Source organism: Camelina sativa, chromosome 16 (genome assembly GCF_030686135.1).
Source record: "Camelina sativa cultivar CO46 ecotype springtype chromosome 16, ASM3068613v1".
In the NCBI taxonomy this organism is placed as follows: domain Eukaryota; kingdom Viridiplantae; phylum Streptophyta; class Magnoliopsida; order Brassicales; family Brassicaceae; genus Camelina; species Camelina sativa.
Genome location: NC_141895.1, coordinates 13,513,689 through 13,537,899, shown reverse-complemented (window position 1 = coordinate 13,537,899; position 24,211 = coordinate 13,513,689). Strand labels below are relative to the sequence as shown.

The window sequence follows — 24,211 nt, the reverse complement described above, 5'->3', positions numbered from 1 at the left end:
TGAGGATTATGAACCTAACCCAAGAGATAGTAGAGGAGTGAGAGAAACTAGCAAGAGGTTGACACTCCTACAAAAGTGGAACAAATGGCATGGGAAGAAATTTGAGAAGCTAAAGAAGAAGCTGTGCAATATGGCCAAGTCAATCAAGGGTTTAAAAAAGGAGATTGCTGAGTTGAAGAGTGGGAATTCTTCACCAACACCATCTAGCCCTTTGAGGAGGTGTAGCTCAACTAGAGCACTTTCAAGAGCTGAGAACCCTGTGGAACCAGCTAGAGCTTCAATGTACGAGCCAATTCAGAGGAAGATAAGTGCAAGTAGCCGAGAACAACCATTTGTGAGGCACTCGACCGGTTCACTCAAGCACCCACTCGACCGGTTCACTCGAGCACCCACTCGACCGAGCACCCCAGATGCACTCGACCGAGTCCCAACCCAGAACTTCTCATGGCTTCCCAGTTCCAGTAGCATTTCCAGGCTATCCAAGTTACCCACCCATCCCACCTCAGTACTTTATGGATCCAACACTCTTGCAGCAGTTCACCATTGTTCATCATCATATCATTCATTCAAATTCCATTTCACACACACACAAGAAAGTTACTAGTTTCACTTATTGCATATTAGCCTGTATCATTGCATTTGTTTCAGTTTAAGTTTGTTAAGATTGCATCTGTTCTTCGTCAAAACCCACTGACTTAGTCACTTGACCAGTCACACGGTCGAGTGCTTGATCGAGCACCTTCGGGTTGTTCCTTTATTTCCTGTTCCATTTCAAATACTGTTTTATCTACTACTTTTACTTCTCTTGGTTTAATTTCATCATTGCTTACTTTATTTACTTGCATTTTAATTACTATTTCAAGCATCTTACTTTCTGCATTTATATTATTTTCATCAAACTGTTTTACCAAAACCACTTTCATACTTGGCTTAACTTGGATTACTGTTCATACTCTGATTGCATGCACATCACACACTTTATGGATTGACATCTCTTATACTAAAACTACATAAGAGAACTGAAACCTCTTCCACTTGATCATATCATTGCTTATGTCTCTGTTTGCTGGTTTGCATACATTCATTGCATAAGTATTACCACCCCAACATCATTCTAAAAAAAGATAAGTTTCAGCGAGCCTGTCCAGCATCTGGTCGATGAAAGGGGGAGGAAAGAGATCTTTCTTAGAGGTTGCGTTAAGCTTCCTATAGTCAATACACATCCGATGGCCTGTTATTGTCCTCGTGGGAATTAGCTCATCTTTCTCGTTTTTGACGACAATGATTCCTCCTTTCTTCCGAACGCATTGCACTCGGGACACCCAATTACTGTCAGAGATGGGCTAGATAACTCCATCATTGAGCAACTTCAGAATTTCTTTTCACCACTTCCTTCATGTTCGGGTTTAGCTGACGCTGAGGTTCTACACTGGAATACGATTCATCCTCTAGGTTTATCCGGTTGGTGCAGAGATCAGGGGATATACCCTTGATGTCGTCTAGAGTGTAGCCTATTGCCCCTCTATAATTTCTTAACTAAGTGCAGAGCAATTTAAGCTCTTTTCAGGCAGGCTAGAATTGACAATAACCGGATAAGTTGAGTTAGGTCCCAAGAAAGCGTACCTTAGCCCAGACGGGAGAGGTTTGAGGTCTACTTTAGGCTCCTTTGACTCGGACCAATCATCCGTCGCTTGTAGGTGTGATTCGGAGTGGTGCTCGATATCCTTGCTCGGTGTATTGGTCGTGGTGGTGATCAGGCTGGTGATCGGGTGGCCTGGTGTTGAGAAGCTGCACGACATGACACAGGAGGTGAATACCGAGTTGCTCATGCTTTGGTTGTTGAGCATCATCTTCTCCTTTTCAGCTTCCCTCGTATCTTCACTTAACTCCGGTTCGATGACTTGCCGATAGGTATCGAGCAATTCCTTATAGATTTTCGTTTCTTGGTGTATGAATTCCTCCTTGCTATCTTTTGTTAGCGCTGTTTGTAAACAATCCTTGATTATTACTTCCTCAAACGCCTCCTCACGCAGTTTCTCTAGTTCCTCTATTCAGAAGGTTTGCCCTGCCATTGTGGGCGTTTTCATAGTTTCTACAATATCAAACTGCATAGTAAGGTCTTCCCCGAGCTTTAGATCGATCTTCTCGTTCCTCACATCTATCTTTGCTCCTGCGGTGGCTAAAATGGTCGTCCTAATATAAGCGGGTCCCTTGGTTCTACGTCCATTTCCAAAACCACGAAATCGGTTGGAACTTCTATTGATCCTACCTTGACCGACAAGTCTTCCAACACTCCACTTGGCAACCTTGTAGTTCGATCTGCCAAAACTAGTTGGATGTCGGTGGGTTTGAATTTCTCGAACCCAAGACGTTTAGCTATAGTTAAAGGCATTAAGGTGACTGATGCCCCCAAGTCGTAGAGACATCTTCTGAAAGTCAAAGGTCCAATCGAGCAAGGTAATGTGAACGACCCGGGATCGCTCAGTTACTTAGGTGCAGTAGTCCTTTAGATTATAGCACTGCACTCGTGATTGAGTATGACCATTCCTTGAACTTGCTTGATCCGTTCCATCACCGCATCCTTTAGGAATTTCTGGTAAGGGGGTATCAAGGTGAAAGCGTCCATGAGAGGCATGCGGAGCTCGAGTTCCTGCATCTGTTTTTCGAACAATGCCTTGTACTTCTCAAAAAGTTCCTTGCGAAACCGTCCAGGAAATGGCAAGGGTGGCTTGTAAGGTGGAGGGATGAATCGCCTCTCTTTCTGTTTCTCTCCTCCCGGTTTGTCTGTGGGTGGTGAGATTACAGGAATATCCACCATATCATCAGCCCGGGTGGTGTGATCGGGTAAAGGGTCGGGTTGCTTTATGGGATGATTTGGTGGGTGAGTAGGAGTGGGCGGTTCACGGAGATCCTCCCCATCTAAGTCATTGCTGTCTATAGGAATGGTTGGTGGTGCCTCCTGAGGTGGTAAGTGGCGTCCACTCCGTAGTGCTATCGCCAGCGCAGACTCCTGACTCGTTGAAGTTGAAGCTGATTTATCTGTGAGCAGCTGAACTCGAGAGCGTAAAGCATCAAACATGTTGTGTATTTGCTGATAATTGGTCGATAAACGGCTTGCGAGGTCATCGAATCGTGTATTGATTTGTACCACATCGGTTTTTTGAGTTGATAGGACTTGGTGCATCATTGAGATCAAATCGAGGGATGAGGAAGTGTGTGAAGTGGTTAGGCTGAGGTAATGATTATTGGGGATGTAGGTATTGTGCCGTACGTTGTGACCTCCTTTAGTATTGATGAGGTTCACTGCCGCCAACCAAGTACTCTCCCCATCTTGGTGCAAAAACTGCTCTTCTTCTGAGATTGCATGGACATGCTGCTGCTGGTTCATGAGTTTATCCAGCTTGTCATTGAGGGCTTTCATGTCCCTCTTGTACTTGGCATCTTCATCTCTAGTAGATCGCACAATGCGATCATATTCTTCATTGTAATGGCCATCAAATTGAGCTAAGTTACCATCGACATCCTTGTTGAGGAAGTTACCATTGCTTGCGGTGTCCAGCAACATCCGTATCTTAGGGACCACACCTCGGTATAGTGTACTTAGCAATGAAGCATTGTTGAATCCATGATGAGGGCATCTGTTTGTGTATCCCTTGAAACGTTCCCAAGCTTCACTCAACGTCTCATTGCTCTTCTGAAAAAAGCTGGAGATATCATTTAGCAGCCTTGCAGTTCTGGAGATGGAGAAGAATTTGGCTAGAAATGCCTTCTTGCATGCTTCCCATGTGGTGATGGATTCCTTGGGGAGTGATTTCTCTCAGATGTGTGCTTTGTCTCCTAAAGAAAACACAGGGAAAAGCCAGAGTTTGAATCCATCTACACTGATTCCATTTATCTTCGTTAGGTTACAGAGCCTATCAAACTCATCCAAGTGGTCCAATGGGTCTTCCATTGGCAATCCATGAAACTTGTTGCTCTGTATCATCTGGATGAGACTACTCTTGATCTCAAAGTTGTTGTTCTGGACAGTAGGTGGCACAATGCCATGTCTTTGAGTGTGAGTAGACGGAGCATCTCCTGGTGGACCGTTCTGATTGTTCATTATCTCCTCAATTATGTTTGGTTGCGGTTGTTGAACTTGTTGTGGATGGAGTAACCTTGGGCGATCGATGTTGTTGGTTAAAGGAATCAAGTTGCGGCTACCCTTGGATCGTGTTTGCATGCACAATTAGTTGACCGAGTGAGTACACGAAGGTCAACTCGATCCAGGTGATCGAGTGGCGGGTCGGGTGGATACTCGGGTTGTACCTAATGATGTTCATATATTTTACCCTGTTTTCCCTTAATATATTCACATCTTTTGCATCTTTTGCTATCCATTTTGACCATTATTGCATAGCTTTAGGACTGTTCTTGCATTAGAATTTAGTTGCATTGCATTTGCATTTTTTCATGCATAAACAGGTGATTTTGGAGCTTAAGGAGCGTGGAAGCAATGCTGAGGAGAAGTGAAGCAACCATGAGGAGAAAGCAAGAGAGCTAATGCTGAAGAACCAAGGTCCGGAGTCCAACTCGACTTCCCACTCGACCAGACACTCGACCGTGTGCTGAGAGGGACTCGACCGAGTGGGAGGAGCACAAGAGGCACCAACTTGACCGGTCACTCGACCGAGCACCATGTCGAGTTGGTCGAGCCGCTTGGCTATTTTGTCTTTTAGCATTTTTAGGGCTTCCACTACTTTTTCTATATAAGGGCTTGTACCTGCAGCCACCAAAGGGTCCAGCTTTTTAGAGAGTCAAAAACCTAGTTTTTACCTTTTTGGGATTATTCCTTTTGCACTTTTATTTTCTTAGATCTTGTACTTCTTTTAAAGGAGAAAAAGACCAAATTCTTCAATATTGTAGATTTCATAACTTTCTTAATATTGAGAATTTGAGTTTGGTTCTTTCTTCAATATTGTAGATCTTTGATTTATCTTTCTAATGATGCAACTTTCAGCATTTTCTGGGTTAATGACTTTGTTGTTCATCATGTGTTCTTGTGAGTAGTTGCTTAGGATCTTGAGGATGGGTTAGGCTGGGTTGTGTTTGAGATTTGTTTGATTTGGTCAAGCTTGATTGTTTTAGATCTCTTCTGGGCTAGATGTTCTTAATGCTGATCCTATATCTGAGAGGGTAGGATCTGATTTCAAGCCTCTTAGCATCACACCAATGTCTAAGGAGCATAGATAAGGCTAGATCTGGAGACTATCATTAGGCTTGCTAAGAGATTAGAAGTCTTGTTTGATTTTTGACATATTGCTTAATGCCTGCTTGTGTAGATTCTTTACTTTGTGAGAACAAGTCTAGAGATGCATGAGTTGGATTGTTTCTTGCCATGAGAGTGGATTAAAGATGTCTTAGAAATATATGTCTAGAGATTAGCTCAAGTTGTTTGAGATTTGTTGACCAAGTTAGATGACCTCAATCATAGTCCAGCCCATGAATCCCTCCTCAAGACCTTCCTTGTTTATTGATTTCTTAGCTTAAATCTTGTTGTTTGATCGTTGTTTGATTCGTTTTGGTATTGCTCTGTTTTTCTTGTGTTGCTATATTTTGCGTATTTGTCCAGCTCGACCCTGCACTCGATCTACACTCGATCGAGTGGTTGCTCGAGTTCCAATCCAGAACTTGTGTTTATGATTTGTGTTTGTCCTGTTTCACTCTAGTTGCAATTCTGTTGCATTCATTTAGTATCATGTTCATTACTTACCTTGCATTAGTTCAATACTTGCATTATCATAGTTTCTATTTGTGTTTTAGCTTCATAATTGTCATAATCATTATGTTCCATTTGCATTTAGCTCCTAGTTCTTGTAGTTTTACTTTCTGCACTTTACATTTCATCATAGGATTGTTAGTGACAAACAACCTTTACATCTCGTTTGACTTAGACTCATATGCACATCTTGATTGTTCACAAACACTCAGATTGGATTGACACCTCTTATACTACAACTGCATAAGGGGAATTGAAACACCTTGCTTTCACCATTGTTCATCATCATAACATTTCATTCATCCACCAAAATAAAACATGAGTTTCAATTTGGCGTTGTTGCCGGGGATCGAACCCGGGTCACCCACGTGACAGGCGGGAATACTTACCACTATACTCAAGGAAGATATTCAACAACAGAGAAAGAGCTTCTAGCAGTGGTCTTTGCCTTTGAAAAATTCAGAAGTTACTTAGTAGGGTCCAAGGTAATTGTGTACAGTGATCATGCTGCTTTGAGGCATATCTACTCAAAGAAGGACACAAAACCAAGGTTGTTGAGATGGATTTTGCTTCTCCAAGAGTTTGACATGGAAATAGTTGATAAGAAAGGGATAGAGAATGGAGTAGCTGATCATTTGTCCAGAATGAGGATAGAGGAGGAGATTCCAATCGATGATTCAATGCCTGAGGAGAAACTGATGCAAATTGGGACAACTCGGCCTCCAACTCGACCGCCTACTCGAACAAGCACTCGGCCGAGTATGTTTGGGAAATCGATCGAGCAGGATGAGATGGAGGAGTGGATGGCACTTGAAAGTGAAGATCTACCTTGGTATGCTGACATAGTCAATTACAAGGTGTGTGAAGAAATCCCAGCAGATATGAACCCTTATAAGAAGAAAAAGCTCCTCAAGGACATCAATGGATACTTTTGGGATGAACCCTACTTATACAAAAAGGGATCAGATGGGCTGTTTAGGAGGTGCATAGCAGAAAATGAAGTTGAAGGAGTGCTAGGGCTGTTTAGGAGGTGCATTGCAACTTTCAAGACAGCCTAGAAAGTCCTACAAGCTGGTTTATGGTGGCCTACATTATTCAAGGACACTCACAAGTTCATCACAAAGTGTGATGCTTGCCAAAGAATGGGAAATATCACAAGAAGGAATGAGATGCCCCAAAACCCAATTCTTGAAGTTGAGATATTTGATGTGTGGGGAATTGATTTCATGGGGCCTTTTAATCCTCCTTCAAATGGGAATGTCTACATATTAGTGGCAGTGGGCTATGTCTCCAAGTGGGTAGAGGCTATTGCCAGCCCTACTAATGATCACAAAGTGGTTCTTAAACTTTTTAAGACCATAATCTTCCCAAGGTATGGAATTCCAAGGGCTGTGATTAGTGATGGAGGAACACACTTCATCAACAAGATCTTTGAAGGAATGCTAAGGAAGTATGGAGTTAAACACAAGGTGTCTACAGCCTACCACCCTCAAACAAGTGGGCAAGTTGAAGTGTAAAACAAACAAATCAAGGCCATTCTATCAAGAATAGTAGGAGCAACAAGAAAGGATTGGTCTAGTAAACTTGATGAAACACTTTGGGCCTATAGAACAACTTTCAAGACACCTATAGGAAGAACCCCATTCCAACTGGTCTATGGCAAGTCTTGCCATCTCCCAGTTGAAGTTGAGTACAAATCCCTATGGGCAATCAAACTTTTGAACTTGGATCTAGAGACAGCACAAGCTAAGAGAAGCCTTGAATTGCATGAGCTTGAGGAGATCAGATTGGAAGCTTATGAAAACTCCAAAATCTACAAGGAAAGAACTAAAGCCTTCCATGATAAGAAGATTCTCATCAAAGACCTACAGGCTGGAGACCAAGCTTTGCTTTACAATTCAAGACTCAAGTTATTCTCTAGGAAGTTGAAAAGTAGATGGGGAGGCCCTTTTGAGATAAAGGAGATCCTCCGATTTGGAGCTGTCACACTTCTCAACAAGGAATGTAGTGAGTTCACAGTCAATGGTCAGAGAGTTAAGAAGTATTTGGGAGAAAAGGAAACACCTGAGAAGTGCACAATGCTTCTCCAGGATGCTCCTCAAGCCTAAAAAGGCATTAAAAGTCAAGCTTAGTGACTTTAAACAAGCTCACTAGGGAGGAAGTCCCTAAGGTATCCCTGTACATAATGATTAGGATTTTGTTATTTTGATATTTGTTTTGGTGTTTTCATGGTCAAGGAAGCAAGGGAGTTTAATTAGAAGAAGAAAAGGAGACTCGCGGTCCAGCTCGACCCTCCCACTCGAGCACGTACTCGACCGAGTCCCGGTCGATTACCATCATCGAACTACCCCAATCTCCACCTCCAAGTCATCAAAAAGACCCCAACTACACTTTTGACAGCATGTAAGAGGATGTAGACAGTTTCTTCTCCAATCCTTAAGGTACCACAATCACATTCCCTTGTAAATACCATTGCATTTGATATTGTGTTTTGTTTTTGGTCTTGAATCCTCTTACAAATTTCTTTCACACAGAGGACTGTGTGATTTAAGTTTGGGGGAGGGTTTGAGATAGCATTTGATATTATGTTTTGTGTTCTTATTTCAAATTTTTAGCATCATCATGTTAGTATTTTCATAGCATCTAAGGCATAGAAAACCCCTAAAAATTTGAATTTTTTTGCAAAAAGCTTTATAAAAAAAGAGTGTTCATGTAGTTCGCATTACATATTAGGATCTTGTTTAGCATGTTTCATGTAGGATTGTATAATATTTGCATTAGGGATCTATGATGAGCTTTGCCTTGTTAGCTTGTTTTATTCACTAGACTAGGATCAATGCCCAAGTTAATAGTACTTTGATGCTAGTTGAGTGGTTAGAACCATAAGATTGAACCAAGCCTTGAATTCCTGCATTGCATTTGGTCTAAATTGAAGCATGTTGTGATTTGACACCATTTTCTACTTATAAGAACTTAATATTGACTGTTAAATATCAATGTGTGCATTGCTTTAAACTCATGGATACCATATATATATTTAGATCATCTTTCTCCTTTTTACCACTCTTGTTGATCCAAGTAGCTGATTGAATCATTAAAATCAGTTTCCAATACCCTTAACCAACTCTTCTTTGAAGCCATGTTTATTCTTGAGTGTGTAAGGCCTATTTTGGGATTTAGCTTGGTAGAAAGTGTTAGGTTTGAACTGACAAGAATAATGCTTTGTGTAGTTCTAGTTTGCATTTTCCAAACTAGATAGGACTAGGTGATTTCATTGTTGAGTTTGGGATTTGGTTGTTTGAAAAAGAAAGAAAAGAAAAGAGGAAAAGAGAAGGAAAAGGTTAGAGTCTTTAGGAGGGGAATGTGTTTAAGTAAAATCAAAGTCTAGTGAAGGAATGGGAAGTATGATATTGTTTAAAGATGGTTTCAGTCAAAGAAAAGAAAGAAAGAAAAAGAAGAGTAAAGCAAAATGCTTGTATGTCTTAAGAATAAGAAGAAAAGAAAACCATAGCAAATAAGTAAGAATCTCCTATTCCACTAGAAAGATCAAATAAGAAACCTCTCCTAAGACTTTAAAATCAAAAGAGAAAAGGGTGAAAGAGAAGAGAAGAAGTTAAAGGGTAGCACTAGGATCAATTAGGTTTAGATTGATAGGATAAACACTTTGGGTGCCTTTGGGTAGACAAGGTTTTGTTCTTGTTTGTGTCTAAGTGTTCTTACCTTTAGCATTATTCTAAAGCTCAATCCATTTTTATGAGAGAACCTTGATATTGATAAGCCCCACTCTAAAAAGAGACCATCATTGTCTCTAAACCTTTTACTACCAAGCCAAATGAGTTTAAGCATTGCATAGAATTGATTCATGTTCTTGATTAATGAATGTTAAAGGAAATGGTTGATTTGAATGCATGTGGACATCTAAGGCTCAAATCAGTAAAGATTGTGACAGGTTTGTCTAAAGTCTTTAAGTACAGCTCATTCAACTTGCATCATAGTACTAGTAACTTGGAGATTGATTCTAGCTGGTTTATTTGCAAGCTTTAGGAGCTGAGATCCCACTTTCAACCCTCACCTACCTTCTTATGTCTTGTTTATTTGCTTGAGGGCAAACAAAGACTAAGTTTGGGGGTGTTGATGTTCATATATTTTACCCTGTTTTCCCTTAATATATTCACATCTTTTGCATCTTTTGCCATCCATTTTGACCATTATTGCATAGCTTTAGGACCGTTCTTGAATTAGAGTTTAGTTGCATTGCATTTGCATCTTTTCATGCATAAGGCTGAAGAGCCAAGGAGCATGCAAGAGAGCTAAGGCTGAAGAACCAAGGTCCGGAGTCCAACTCGACTGCCCACTCGACCAGACACTCGACCGAGTGGGAGGAGCACAAGAGGAGCCAACTCGACCGGTCACTCGACCGAGCACCAGGTCGAGTTGGTCGAGCCACCTGGCTATTTTGTCTTTTAGCGTTTTTAGGGCTTCTACTACTTTTTCTATATAAGGGCTTGTACCTACAGCCACCAAAGGGTCCAGCTTTTTAGAGAGTCAAAAACATAGTTTTTACCTTTTTGGGATTATTCCTTTTGCACTTTTATTTTCTTAGATCTTGTACTTCTTTTAAAGGACAAAAAGACTAAATTCTTCAATATTGTTGGTTTCATAACTTTCTTAATATTGAGAATTTGAGTTTGGTTCTTTCTTCAATATTGTAGATCTTTGATTTATCTTTCTAATGATGCAAGTTTCAGCATAATCTGGGTTTATGACTTGGTTGTTCATCATGTGTTCTTGTGAGTAGTTGCTTAGGATCTTGAGGATGGGTTAGGCTGGATTGTGTTTGAGGTTTGCTTGATTTGGTCAAGCTTGATTGTTGTAGATCTCTTTTGGGCTAGATGTTCTTAATGCTGATCCTATATCTGAGAGGGTAGGATCTGATTTCAAGCCTCTTAGCATCACACCAATGTCTAAGGAGCATAGATAAGGCTAAACCTAGAGACTATCATTAGGCTTGCTAAGAGATTAGAAGTCTTGTTTGATTTTTGACATATTGCTTGTGTAGATTCTTTACTTTGTGAGAACAAGTCTAGAGATGCATGAGTTTGATTGTTTCTTGCCATGAGAGTGAATTAAACATGTCTTAGAAATATATGTCTAGAGATTAGCTCAAGTTGTTTGAGATTTGTTGACCAAGTTAGATGACCTCAATCATAGTCCAGCCCATGAATCCCTCCTCAAGACCTTCCTTGTTTATTGATTTCTTAGCTTGAATCCTGTTTTTTGATCGTTGTTTGATTCGTTTTGGTATTGCTCTGTTTTTCTTGTGTTGCTTTGTTTTGCGTATTTGTCCAGCTCGACCCTGCACTCGATCTACACTCGATCGAGTGCTTGCTCGAGTTCCAACCCAGAACTTGTGTTTATGATTTGTGTTTGTCCTGTTTCACTCTAGTTGCATTTCTGTTGCATTTATTTAGTATCCTGTTCATTACTTACCTTGCATTAGTTCAATACTTGCATTATCATAGTTTCTATTTCTTTTTTAGCTTCATAATTGTCCTAATCATTCTGTTCCATTTGCATTTAGCTCCTAGCTCTTGTAGTTTTACTTTCTGCACTTTACATTTCATCATAGGATTGTTAGTGACAAACAACCTTTACATCTGGCTTGACTTAGACTCATATGCACATCTTGATTGTTCACAAACACTCAGATTGGATTGACACCTCTTATACTACAACTGCATAAAGGGAATTGAAACACCTTGCTTTCACCATTGTTCATCATCATAACATTTCATTCATCCACCAATAAAAACATGAGTTTCACCTGAAATGCTAAATAAATGAACATGTAGGTAAACAAGTCAGTACCGAACCAAAATGTAAGATAGAACTTGATCTAGCAAGTGCTGAAATCTTAAACGTAGCAAATTTAAATTCAACCAAATGGCAACGGCGCCAAATTGATAATAGGATTTTCACCCAGGGTATCCATTCCCTATGCAGTTGTAGTACAAAGGGTTATCAATCCATATGGTTGTTATGCTAGCAGATGAGATATGTTCAGAACTATGCAAGTCAAGCCAAGCAATCAATGGGTTTGATCTAACAATCCTAAAATAAACAAAAGAAAGTAAATATACAAGAACCACACGACCTAAGCACTCGATGCAAGCATTCGAGTACAGGATCGGGTGGGGTGATCGAGTAAACAAGACGAGTATGAACAGCTCGAAGGTATACTCAAAGCAGGTGATCGTGTACGTGTTCGGGTAAGGGATCGAGTTATTAATAAAAATGTCAACAGTCAAGATGCAAAAGCTCCTAAGGATGGGGTACTCGACTCCTAAGCGTTCCTGACCAGAATGGATGTCCTACATTCCCTAGACAATGAATCTCTAAAATCTTGTTAAAACACTCTCGTGATAGAAACAATCAACCTTAATCACTCCCCTACCCAACTCTCGTTGGAGAAACATGACCAAGCAGGCAATACAAACGGATTCATTATTGTCAATAAACCCCTTACTCATCTAATCTCTTAGGCTAAGTGAGAAAATCTCTGGCATTGATTGATTCAAGCATTTCATCTACACCTCTCGATGGTAAAACACCCTAGATCTAATCTCAACCTCTCGGTATGTTGATAGCATTAAGAACACCAATCTAGAAGGGAATTTATAAAACAAAAATATCCAAGCTAAGACATCCTAACCGATCAAGAACACAAAATCGTCTATCCCATCCCTAGAAACCTTATTTCACTACTCAGATCTCATTGCAGAAAACACAAAAGCATAGATAAATGAAAATTGCATTGTATTGAAAATAGAAATATAGTAGAAGAGTACAGAACCAAAATCTAAAAGAATAGCAAAAAGAAATGAAAATAAAATCCTAACAAAGTAGAAAATGTGTTTGACTCGCTCAAGATCTCTCTCAGAAGCTCTCGCTCTCTCGTTTAAGGGTCTGCGGCATGCTAAGGCGAGAGGAAGAAGAGAGGAACATGGACCTAAAAAGACGAAGTGATTCAATTTATGTTGGCCGAGTATTTGCTAATAAGAAGAAACTTCTGAAGAATTTGGCTGTTTATGCTCTGAAAAAGCTTTTCACATTCAGAATTGGGAAGTCTGACAAAGGGAGAGTAATTGTTACTTGCGTAGATAAGAACTGTGGGTGGCAGATCTATGCTACTACACACCCAAATTCCAAAAATTTAGAAATAAAAACTGTTACGTTGAAACACAACTACGATGTTTCATGCAAGTCTAGATATGGTGAGAAGGCCTCAGCTTAGATACTAACCAATTTACTGCACTCTCAATTTGCGAACGGGAAGAAGGGGCCAATGGCTTGTTAACTGCCTAGTATGGTTTTGGAAGAGCTGAACGTGATCACATGTTCAAAATTGTTTAAATATCTCTTCTTAGCTTTTGGGGCTTCCATCGCTGGCTATAAGTACTTGCGGAAGGTTATTGTGATCGATGGCACTACAATGAAAGGAAAGTATAAAGCATGTTTGGTTGCAGCTAGTGGACAAGACGGGAATATGCAGATTTATCGTCTTGGATTTGGTGTACTTGAGAAAGAGAATGATGCTGGATGGGCATGGTTTTTTAGGAACCTGCAAAAGTTTGTCCCTGACGAGAAAGACCTTGTGTTTGTGTCTGACAGACATGCAGCTATTTATTCTGCTCTTGCGAAAGTTTACCCAGTTGCGCACCATGCAACTTGTACTGTCCATCTTTTTAGGAACGTGAAACATAGCTTTGGTTGTGAAGGCCTAACTGGAATAGTTTCTAAAGCTGCATGAGCCTATACAATTGGTGATTTTAGGCACTGGTGGAGAGAAATAGAGCATCGTGATCAAAGGTGTACATGTGCGGATTATCTGACGGAAATAGGTTCCTCATTGGACACTTTCACACTTCCCCGCCGGAATGCGGTACAATATAATGAGTAGCAACATTTCAGAGTCAGTCAACAGAACAATGAAAAAGGCTGTTGAATATCCGATTGTGTCAATGGTTGAATTGATTAGTAACTAGATTTACCAAGTTAACGATGACAATGGTTGTGTTTTCCCGGTTGATTTGGAGAATAAAAACATGCACATGTAGGGTTTATGTGTTCTCAAAATTCCATGCTGTCTGATATCTTGTGTTTTATGTAATTTTAGAGCTTAATTCTTCATTGTTTTGTGCATATTCATGAGCATTTAGATTGTTTAGGTTGCATTTTGCATCAAGTTTGTTATCGCAGATATAGGAGTAGAGATGTACAAGTAAAGTTTGCTTTGGAGCCAAATAAGTCAATAATTAGCAATATAATGGAAGACACACATTTGGATGCACACAAGATGATTGATGATTCGGAACCAGTCTGCAGTCCCTCAAAGATCGACTCGTATGAAGACCTTGCCTTGGGATTTAGCTCCAGAGTTCTTCAGCTAAGTTATTGGCAATTACGTAAGCTTTGCAATGGTGCGTGTAAAGAGTTATACCTGTTTGAGTGGACGTAGATACAGACAGAGTGAAGACAGGAGCCACACGCGGCCAAGACCAACGGCCAAACCATGGCCGAGTGAAGCAAGCGGTCATGAACATCAGCCAAGCCATGACCGATGGAGCTCCTATACGTCAAGATCAGGGACTATACACGGCCAAGTCCAGCGGCCAAACCATGGCCGAGTGAAGCAAGCAGTCTAGCCCAAGCGGCCAAACGATGGCCGATGGAGTTCAGTTGGATGGAGATCAGGGAGAGTAAGTGGCCACACCAAGCGGCCAAGCCATGGCCGATGGAGCCAAGCGGCCACACCAAGCGGCCACACCAAGCGGCCAAGCCATGGCCGCTGGAGCCAACACCACACTTGTTTTAGTTTTGATCCGGGTTTGACCCAGTTTGTTTTGGGTTGACCCGGGTTCTCTTTTATTTTCTTATAAATACTCTAATCCTATTAAGGGGAGACTTATCTTTTGTTTATCTCTTGTTTAGCAGCCACTTAGAGTTCTTAAGCTCATCTACTCTTGGTTTGTTGAATGATTGAGTACTTCTAAGTTTTTAATAGCAATTTCTCTTTCAAATCTCTTAAGCTATAATCTCTTATCATGATTTCACAAAGATCAAATCATTTCCTTTGTGTGATCATGATGATGAGTGAGTAGATCTTTTAGAACTTTGGGCTAGGTAGATTAGGGAGATAGATGATTGATCTTTGATGTTTAGGGCTTTATTTTTGTGTTTCCTATCTTGTTTGGTGTTTATAATGCTAGATCAGCCTTGATCATGTTTATCCTAGACTCTAGGAATTTCATGCCCATAAGGTGTTTGATGAAATTCCTGAACCAAACTATTCAAGAGCTTCGCATTCCTAGCCAATGGAAATTGATGATTAGGGTGCTTAGTGGTATTGAGACTTGTTCTTAATGCATGCTTGTCTTGTGATTGCCTTTGGAAAAGGTTGATTATCACTTAATTAGCATAGGAATCTCTATCATGGAAATGGATTGATTTGCATTAGTGTTCTTAGCCATAGGATTGTTCTTGATTGTTGCTTAGACATCTAGGATTGGTTAGCTATATCCTAAGTCAATTACTGTGCCCAAGGTTCACTTGTTTAATCTTGATTTAAAGTTTGTTGCTGGTTGTGCTCTGTTTCTTTGAGTTTGCTGGTTGAGCAGTTAGTTAGTTAAGATTGTTACAAAGAACCAATTCCTATTTAAGAATAGATTAAGCATCTTTGTGTAATCTTAGCGAGTTGATTAATGCAGATTGTGGATTGATAATTTAATTGAAGTAAAAGTACTACATCAATGTCATGCATTGTCTGCAAGTCGGGTAATGGATGTGGATGAATACTCACTTGTTGATGAGTGCTACTTTGTTAGAGCATCGTTGAAAAAGTACGAAGGCCTAATTATGTCGGTCCCAAATGAGAAAGATGCAGGCATTCTAGCGGAGGTGAAGTGCATCACGTAAGTATACATAATTTTACTTAACTCTTTCCCATTAATGTTGCAGGGGGAAATATAGTAACATTACAATGTGTGTGCACATTATTTAACAGAAAAAAAGAGAGTGACCAAGTGTGGAAGATGCTTTGGACGTGGGCACAACAGAAAGACATGCTCTATGTTGATAGAAAAGTAGTTGTTATCTTTTCTACGTTTTTTCAAACTTAGTAGTGGTATGTCAAATGAACCCACTATTTTTTGGTCTGGGTAATTTATTTGTCTGTTGTAGTAGACAACATATGCCGCATACGCTATTTCTCCTCTATGTTTTGTTTGTCCTCCACATGTTTTTGCTTTAGAAAATGTTGAAAAACTTAGTGGAAAACATATAACGCATGAGAAAGTTGTCTTTTACTTCATTTTTTGCGTTTTTTGGAAATTTGTAGAAGTGAGTAGAATAGGAAACAACCATTTTTGGTTCTGGGTAATTTGTTGTGCACACTGGCAGAAATCATATGCCGCAAACATTATTTGTCCTCTATCTCATTTTCCACTTCCTCCACAAGTTTGTGTTTTGGTCTAAAACATGTTGACATGAGTAGTGGACAACATTTAATGCATTAGAATTCTGGAAGTGGACAATAATTGTAACTTCTTAAACAGTTGTCGTACACAATATTTTAGTCTATTACAAGTACAGACGTACCATAATACTTAGTGGACAACATATGAATTAGATCTAGACTGACGTCCTATTTTAAAGCAGAATAAAACATGGTAACGAGGATGGCAACAGAAAGGAAATAAATGGCAACATATAAGAGATCGGTGGGACATTTACTACAACCGGACATCCTAGGTGAGGATTGTTGATTACTGTAATTGGCTATAAACTCATCTCTTAGCTCTGTATAGCCATCATAGCTTGCACAAACATTTTGTTGGAGTTCCCTTTGTTCTTTGCGCTGTTATTTTAGTTCAGCCCAAATCATCGAGGGTTCAACGGTCTCATCATTAGGTCCGCGAGTCAGGTAAGCAATTATGTCCTCCTTCTCAAGGTTCTTCATCTGGAGATCATAAATTTCATCGACCACAACTTTGTCCCAATACTTAAATAAATGAAGACCACCGTCCTAGCCGACAATATTTAAATAAGGACAACTATTAAAATTTAATGGCCCACAAGGGGATATGATATTGAGAAGATGAGTTGGTGAGGCTTACTGAAACGACCTGACCCGTTTTTTTTTTTTAATTTAAATAAAATAATAATAATAGTGATATAAATAAATACTCTAGAACTAGTGGTCCTATACCCACTAGTCTCCTAACCACAATTAAACCAAACAGCAGAAAACATAAACCATAACAATAAACCAATCATATCCAATAAATAAATAACCAATATCCAAAACATAGCAATTCCAATATCAAACAACAAGAAACAGAGAACCAACAACCTAGCAAGTTCTAAAGACCCAACTCTATCAACCTAACAATACCAGAAAACATCGAATCGAGTCCCTAGAACATCCTCTTCTTCATCGCCTTGATTCTACGATCACACTTTACCTTTACCTGCACCACAAACACAAATTGAGATGCATGAGTATTTGATAAACACTCAGTGAGGCAATCATCCCATCTACTGGGCTATACACACAAGCAACAGTGATTCAAATGTTCCAGACAACAACAAACAAAACATACAAACCACGAAAACAAACATCATCTCGCTGGAAGGGAGGTGTCGACCAACAGTGGCCTTGCTGTCGACCGACACTACCCCACAGTGTCGATCGATGCCGTTTTGCTGGTGTCGACCGACACCAATTCGACACTCCCTCTGCAACAGCGATCCGCTCGAAGCCGAGAGTCGAATCTCACTCCCCAACCTCTTCCAATTCGTCCAATACTCAAAACCCATACCATAAACGTCCGTAGGAACCTGTAGCAACCAATCACAGCAAGAATAACACACAAAACAACAACAAACAAGCAAGAACAAGGAATCACATGCTTAGATCAGCCATGGTTATTGACTCACCTCTTTGCAGGAAGTTTCTCACCAACAATGACGAATCCTACACAACCAGCAACCTTCTAACACGTTCCTAGCCCTGGATCTTCACTCCCACAGAAAGATCTCACCAAAAACACCTTGAAATTTCACAAACACTCTCAAGAACCTTTAAAAACTGTTTTCTCTCCTTTTCTCTCTGTTAAGCAGCCAAAACAAGAAAAACTGCACGACCTAGGTCGACTTGCCACTTAAATAATCTGGTTCTATAGTTTTCTAATAACATCATTATTTAGGAAGAGTTTGATGAGATTTCAGGTATAAAAGGTCTATTATCAAGTATTTTAGGTTTAAAGAAGGTTTTACAGGTTTTATAGCAATTTGGACCAAAAGTTAAGGAAAATACGTTTAAAGCTTTACAGTACGGGCAACGTTTAAAGCATTTCCACAACTCACATTTTGACGTGCTTGGTGTCTAAGGAGATCTGAAAGAGTCATCTTTTTCCTCGAAGTGGAATCAAGTCAATCCGTTCACGCATCAGGACGTTATGCCCGATTTACCAAGACGTGTTACAAACCGACATAAGGAGAACCATCCAGCCGATGGGCTTTTATTGAAGGCCTGACAAGCGACCATCTCCACGGCCCAGTCCAAGCCTCCTCCACGGTCCAGAAGCCTCTTTCGCTGCCTCTTGTCCTGCACTCAAGAAGAAAAGACATTTTTATCCTTACAAACCCTAATTCAAGACAAAACCCTATAAATACTCTTAAAGACTTAGGGTTTCAAGTGTGCATCTTCAACAGCTTTTGGAGCAGCCCTAGACACGACCAGAGAAGCAGCCGCAACTTATTGTATCTCTTGAAGCTTGATGATCCGCCATCTCTCTCTTTCTACTCTTTCTTATTTCATACTATCAGTGTTTTTGGGATCAATTACTTTTGTGACAACTAGAGAAGTTTCCTTTGAACCCCTTTTGTATATTTGATTCGTTTTTGATGCTATACTTTATAATATCAATGTCGTTTCTTTGCATCATGAGCAAGTAGTTTAATTTGTTGGATTTTATGGGGTGATTCAAGGGGAATTCATAGGTTCGCTTGAATTAGGTTGTTAGATCTTATTTTCGGTTTTATATTAGAGTTATTTTGGGACATGTTTATCTTAATGCATGTGCTTGGATTGATCACCAAGTGCTGATCTAGAGAACGGGAGCGCTAACCGCGTTATCCTACTTCTCCGAACTAGTGTTATACCGAAACCTCGCGTCGTAACCTGCGTAAGTTGAGTTGCGGAGTTTGGTGAATGTATCGAACTTGTTTTACTAGCTGGTTGACATGCGTTGTTGCCTACGAAAGTTGAGTAACGGAGTATGAAGACTTTAGACTTTCATTCTATGATAATAGCTTGTTAGTTCATTAGTGTTTCGTAGTTGAGAGCCTAGACCAAAATTAGTATTTACTTGTTAGATCTTACACTTAATATTGCTTAGAACCATGAAGACCCTGAGATGACTCCCAAAACGCCCAACGCCTTAGTCTTATAGTTTAAACCGTTTTTTTATTTGCAATAGTAGTCTTAGCCATAGTTCTTTCTCTTTTAATTCAATTCCTGTTTGCTATAACTCTCTATGGGTTCAATCCTAAAATACTACACTGATTAACTTCGCACTTTTAGTCGTTGTGTAGTCTTTTCAGGTAAAAGATTTGGAGTGAAATTATACACACATCAAAGGTTTTAGGCGCGTTGTCGGGGAGTAACTAGCTGCCCATTGAATTTGATAAGAACTTTTGTCTAAGATACTTTGAATTTTTCTTTTGAATTTTTCAATTTTAGTTTTAATTTTCTTGTTTTTCGATAACCTCTATTTTCCCTTTTAGTTTCTGTTTTTGAATTTTGTAGTGCATGAATAGGAGTCAAACCTCTGGAGCCGTATCTCCAATTCAAGACATTGATCGACTAGAACGTGAGCTTAGGAAACTTTGAAAACAATAACTCATGGCCGAAGAAAAGAACTAGGACCAAGGTCCCCTTAACCTCGACCAACCGCTGATACCTCCTGCCCTCAACAAGCAAGGAGAACCATTTCTCGCACAAGGTGGTAACCCCAAACTTGTAGCCGCTGATCCGCAACTCGACCCTCTTTTTGGCCGAGAAAATCTACAAGCTCCTCGTGATGCTAATCCTTTAGGCGTGGGAGACAAACTCAAGGCTCCTCACCAGCCTGCTCTCGTTTCTAATCCACCACTACCTCAAGTTGGCGGAAGATAACCTGCTTATGTGCACCCTCTAAGACGTGCCGCACCTAACCGTACCATTGCTGATTATGATGCTCCTAACCAATTCGTTCAAGACCGCGCTGCTATCCGTATCACTCATCCTCCATGACGTGATTACGAGATTAAACCTCAAATTATTGGTTTGGTGAAACAAAATTAGTTCCATGGCCATATTACTGAACACCCGATTGACCACATTGATCTTTTTGAAGAAATCTGCTCTAAAACAAGAACCAATGGAATTCCCTAAGATTATTGAAGTGTAAGCTTTTTCCTTTCTCTCTAGCCGACAAGGCTCATAGATGGTTAAAGTCTCTACCTCCTGGATCGATCACTAGCTAGGAAGGATGCAAGTCAGCCTTTCTCAACCACTTCTACACAAAATCGAGATCGAACTCTCTTCGCAACAAGCTGCAAAGTTTTCAACAAGGACCGGTCGAATCTTTTTATGAAGCATGGCAACGTTTCAAGGACTATGAAAGTGACTGTCTCCATCATGGTTTTGCTCAAGGTAACCTCTTAAGTACCTTCTATAGAGGATTACACCCTAAGTATCAACTTTCACTCGACACGGCCAGCAATGGAGATTTTACTACGAAGACCGTTCAAGAAGGACAAGCTCTCATCGACAACCTCGCCGCAAGTAGTAGCAACACTTGCACTTATTTTGATAGAACCATCTGTTCTAGTAATTCCGATGCTAAAGATATTGCCGATCTTAAGAACATGATGAACCAACTTCTACGGAACCAACAACGTGGAGTAAATGCTTGTGAGACTGTTAACAATGGAAACATGGAGCCTTTCCAAGAAGATTCTGATGACCAAGAAGAAGAAGTCAACTATGTTGGTGCTCAAGGATACTTCCAAAACCGAGGGTACAACAACAACTTCAACAACAATTTTAGAAATATTTCTAACCTTTCTTATAGGAACCCAAATGTGGAAAATCCCCAAGATCAGAACTATCCTCAGCAAGCTAACCGCTTTCAAGGCAACATTTCGGTGGAAACATCAACAACAAGCCGCTTTTCCAATCTAGACCAGCCCAGGCGCCTACCACTCAAGCCGATGCCTATGTCGATACAAAGATGCAAGAGCTCCTTGTTGCTTTTCAAAAGCAATCAAGATAGATCAACTCAAGGATGGATAACATCTATACTGAACTAAATGGGAAGTTTGAAAGCATTTCTATCCATGTCAAGAAGCTGGAAACTTAAGTTGCTCAAACCGCTAATGCCGTTCCATGCCAAGTTGGTGTACTTTCGGGAAAACCCGAAGAGAATCCTAAAGGATATTGCGATGCTATCTCAGCCGTACCAGCCCTCACCTACCGTGAACCCAACCCTATGGTACCACTCTTTGAGTCTCATGAAGATGTTATTCGTATGGCATGTTAATTTGATGAAGAAACAGCAAGACACTACCCCTTAAGGAGACTACCTAAAGCTAAAGATCCAAGACGCTTTGTTTGCTCATGCTCCATAACAGGCATTGAATTCTCTAACTCTCTTTGTGATTCTTGTTCTAATGTTAATGTTATGTCAAGAAGTGTAGCTGATACACTAGGATTTCGAGACATATCGCCGTCCAACCTCAGTTTAGTCTCTGGAGACTCATCACAAAAGGTTCCCGACGGATTTGGTCGAGACCTACAACTTGTCGTAGGAGATTGCATAGTTCCTATCGATTTTCACATCCTAGATATGCAAGACAAGACCGAGAGACCTTTGAGTTTAGGAAGACCATTCCTAGCTACTGTTGGAGCAATCATCGAACACAAGTCAAAGAGGACAACATTTGCTAACATCAACAAGAAGAAGTCCTATCCGACTATCTCCAAACCGAAACCATGGCCAACCAACCCATTACATGAAGAGCCGATGGATCCTAACATCAACAAGCTGAAGCAAATCAACCAAGGAGCATCCACAATTACCAACACTGTAGTGACCCGTATCACAGAGTACGTCCCGGACGCGATGGACATGTACGAAGGACGTGGAGATGTCTCAGACAGACAGAGAAAAGGAAATTTTGGAGACTGGCTAAGTCACTTGTACCTAAAGTTACCCAAGACACGGAAGGTCCAGAACCAAAGAACGAATGGGAACCGTTGGGACATCCGGAACTGTGGTGAATGCATGATCGAGAAAAATTGGTGAAAGGACGAAAGGAAGGAAAAGAATAGTAATGGCCGTGGAAAAACGGTACGTGGGATGTAAGACGGACCATGGGAACGGAATGGCCGTGTACTAGTCTGACGGACGATGTACCCCAGACGACGGACGGATCAGACGTACAGGACGGGAAGTCCGAAGAGAGCCGAGAAATATTAGTGTCACGGACAAGGGGTCCGAGGAAGACGAGGAATGCTGGAGTCACGAACATGAGGACCGAGGACTACCGAGGAATTAGACTCGCGGGCGAGAAAATGGTTCGGCGGACGAGTACGGACGTACTTAGGACGCAAGAAGGACGAGGGAAAGACGAGGAAGTGGAAGAGTCTCTGCAAGGGAAAGAGATACACGCGCGCGTGGGGGAGACTGCATGCAATTTTTTTGACACTTGTCAAGCCAAAATTGCCAGTTGCCTGAACCTAAAAATCGAGTGTGGGCTTATAAATAGACCCCCATGGCTTCTCATATTCGACATCACTCTCTCTAAACACCAAAGCTTTGCCAAATGTTTCTCTCAACTTTTTGCGGAAGAAATCTTGTGATTTTGAGCAAAGAGAAAGAAGAAGAAGAAGATCTCGTCGGTGGGAAGCTCGCTCAAGGGGAGGTGCTGTCAGATCGGCGTGGTGAGGTGGAGTTCTAATCAAGCCAAAGATCTTCAAAGCTAAGGTGAGTTGTGGATCTAAGGGGATGTGAGCTCTCTAGCTCTTGCATCGGCCCTAGTTGTTGTTGTTGTTGTTGTTGCAAGTAGAGTTGCATGTAGAGTTTGCATGTAGACCTATAGATTGCATGTAGACGAAGGGGGATTTTCAGCATTCTTGGGGGAGAATGGCATGATCTTAGACTAGATGCAAGTGTGAAATGTCTTGCATGCTAGATCTAATGATTTTAAAACTTGAAATTGGGGGATAATTTTTAGAACCTCATGCAATTGTGAAATGCCTTGCATGATGGATTTCTAAATTTTTAAGAATTTTCCAAGGGTGGAAATAATTTTTCTAAAATCACTTCAAGTGTGAAATGCCTTGCATGTTGAGTTTTAGAATTTTTAAGAATTTTCCAAGGGTGAAAATAATTTTCTAATATCACTTGCAAATGTGATATGCCTTGCATGTTGAGTTTTAGAATTTTTAAGAATTTTTTCAAGGGTGGAAATAATTTTAAAAATCTAATGCAAGTGGGGAATGCCTTGCATGATCGATTTTGGGAATTTTGGGGTTGAGAAATGCATGTTAAAAGTTATAATTTAATTTTGCATAATTTTTGAGGGAGATTAAACCCCTAGGTCTGATGGGAGATCAGACTAGGAAAAAGGGGATTGATTTTGGTGAGTCCATACGAGAATCTCCAAGGGTGGAAAAAGCCGTGTGATGTACCTAAAATTTTAATATGTGAGTTTAACCTCTAAAAATTGGAAGAAGGTTGTTGGGGAGGCCATGCGAGGAAGGGTGCCGCATGTGAACCCAAAACCAAGGAATTAAACCTCATGGTGCTGATGGTAGATCAGACCATTGGAGTGTTGTTTCCTAAGGACATGCGAGAATCTCCAGGGAGGAAAGAGCCGCATGTATAAGAGGAATTTGGGGATTAAAATGCATGTAAGATTTAATGACTTAAAGACTTAAAAAATGGGGATTGGGAGCATATAGGATGCATGCATGTAGGATTTTCATAAGTTGCATGAATTGTTTCTTGTGGCTTAAGCCTTGTGTGTTAATTGATTGTTGTTGTGAGCATGTGTTTCTTGCAACTTGTGTGTTGTTTGTGTCATGCTTAATTCTTGGAGTCTTGAGTCCTAGAGTTAAGTGTTGTCCTAGCTAGTTTGCTGGTTAAATGTCTCGGTCCTTAGCTAGAGATCGTACTATGTTCCTTACGTGTGTGTGGAAGTCCGGTGAGCTAATCTAGAGGGATCTCATGGCAGGATGGATTCGGGTCTAGCTAGCTACTAGCCTGAACCGCATGACGATGCGGCACGGTTTACCCGATTGTGTACCTGGGATGGGTGACAACTCGGATGATTTGGGGTGTG

General features: G+C 40.6%; 1 non-coding gene and 1 pseudogene across 1 annotated transcript; one reads left to right on the top strand and one right to left on the bottom strand.

Annotated features, from left to right (window-relative positions):
* Positions 1-3,620: 3,620 nt before the first annotated feature.
* Positions 3,621-3,727, top strand: LOC147925463 (small nucleolar RNA R71). Its single transcript, XR_015585529.1, has one exon. It is a non-coding gene; the product is annotated as a small nucleolar RNA R71 (small nucleolar RNA).
* A 16,652-nt stretch (positions 3,728-20,379) lies between these two features.
* Positions 20,380-20,508, bottom strand: LOC147925462 (small nucleolar RNA R71; annotated as a pseudogene).
* Positions 20,509-24,211: the final 3,703 nt, after the last annotated feature.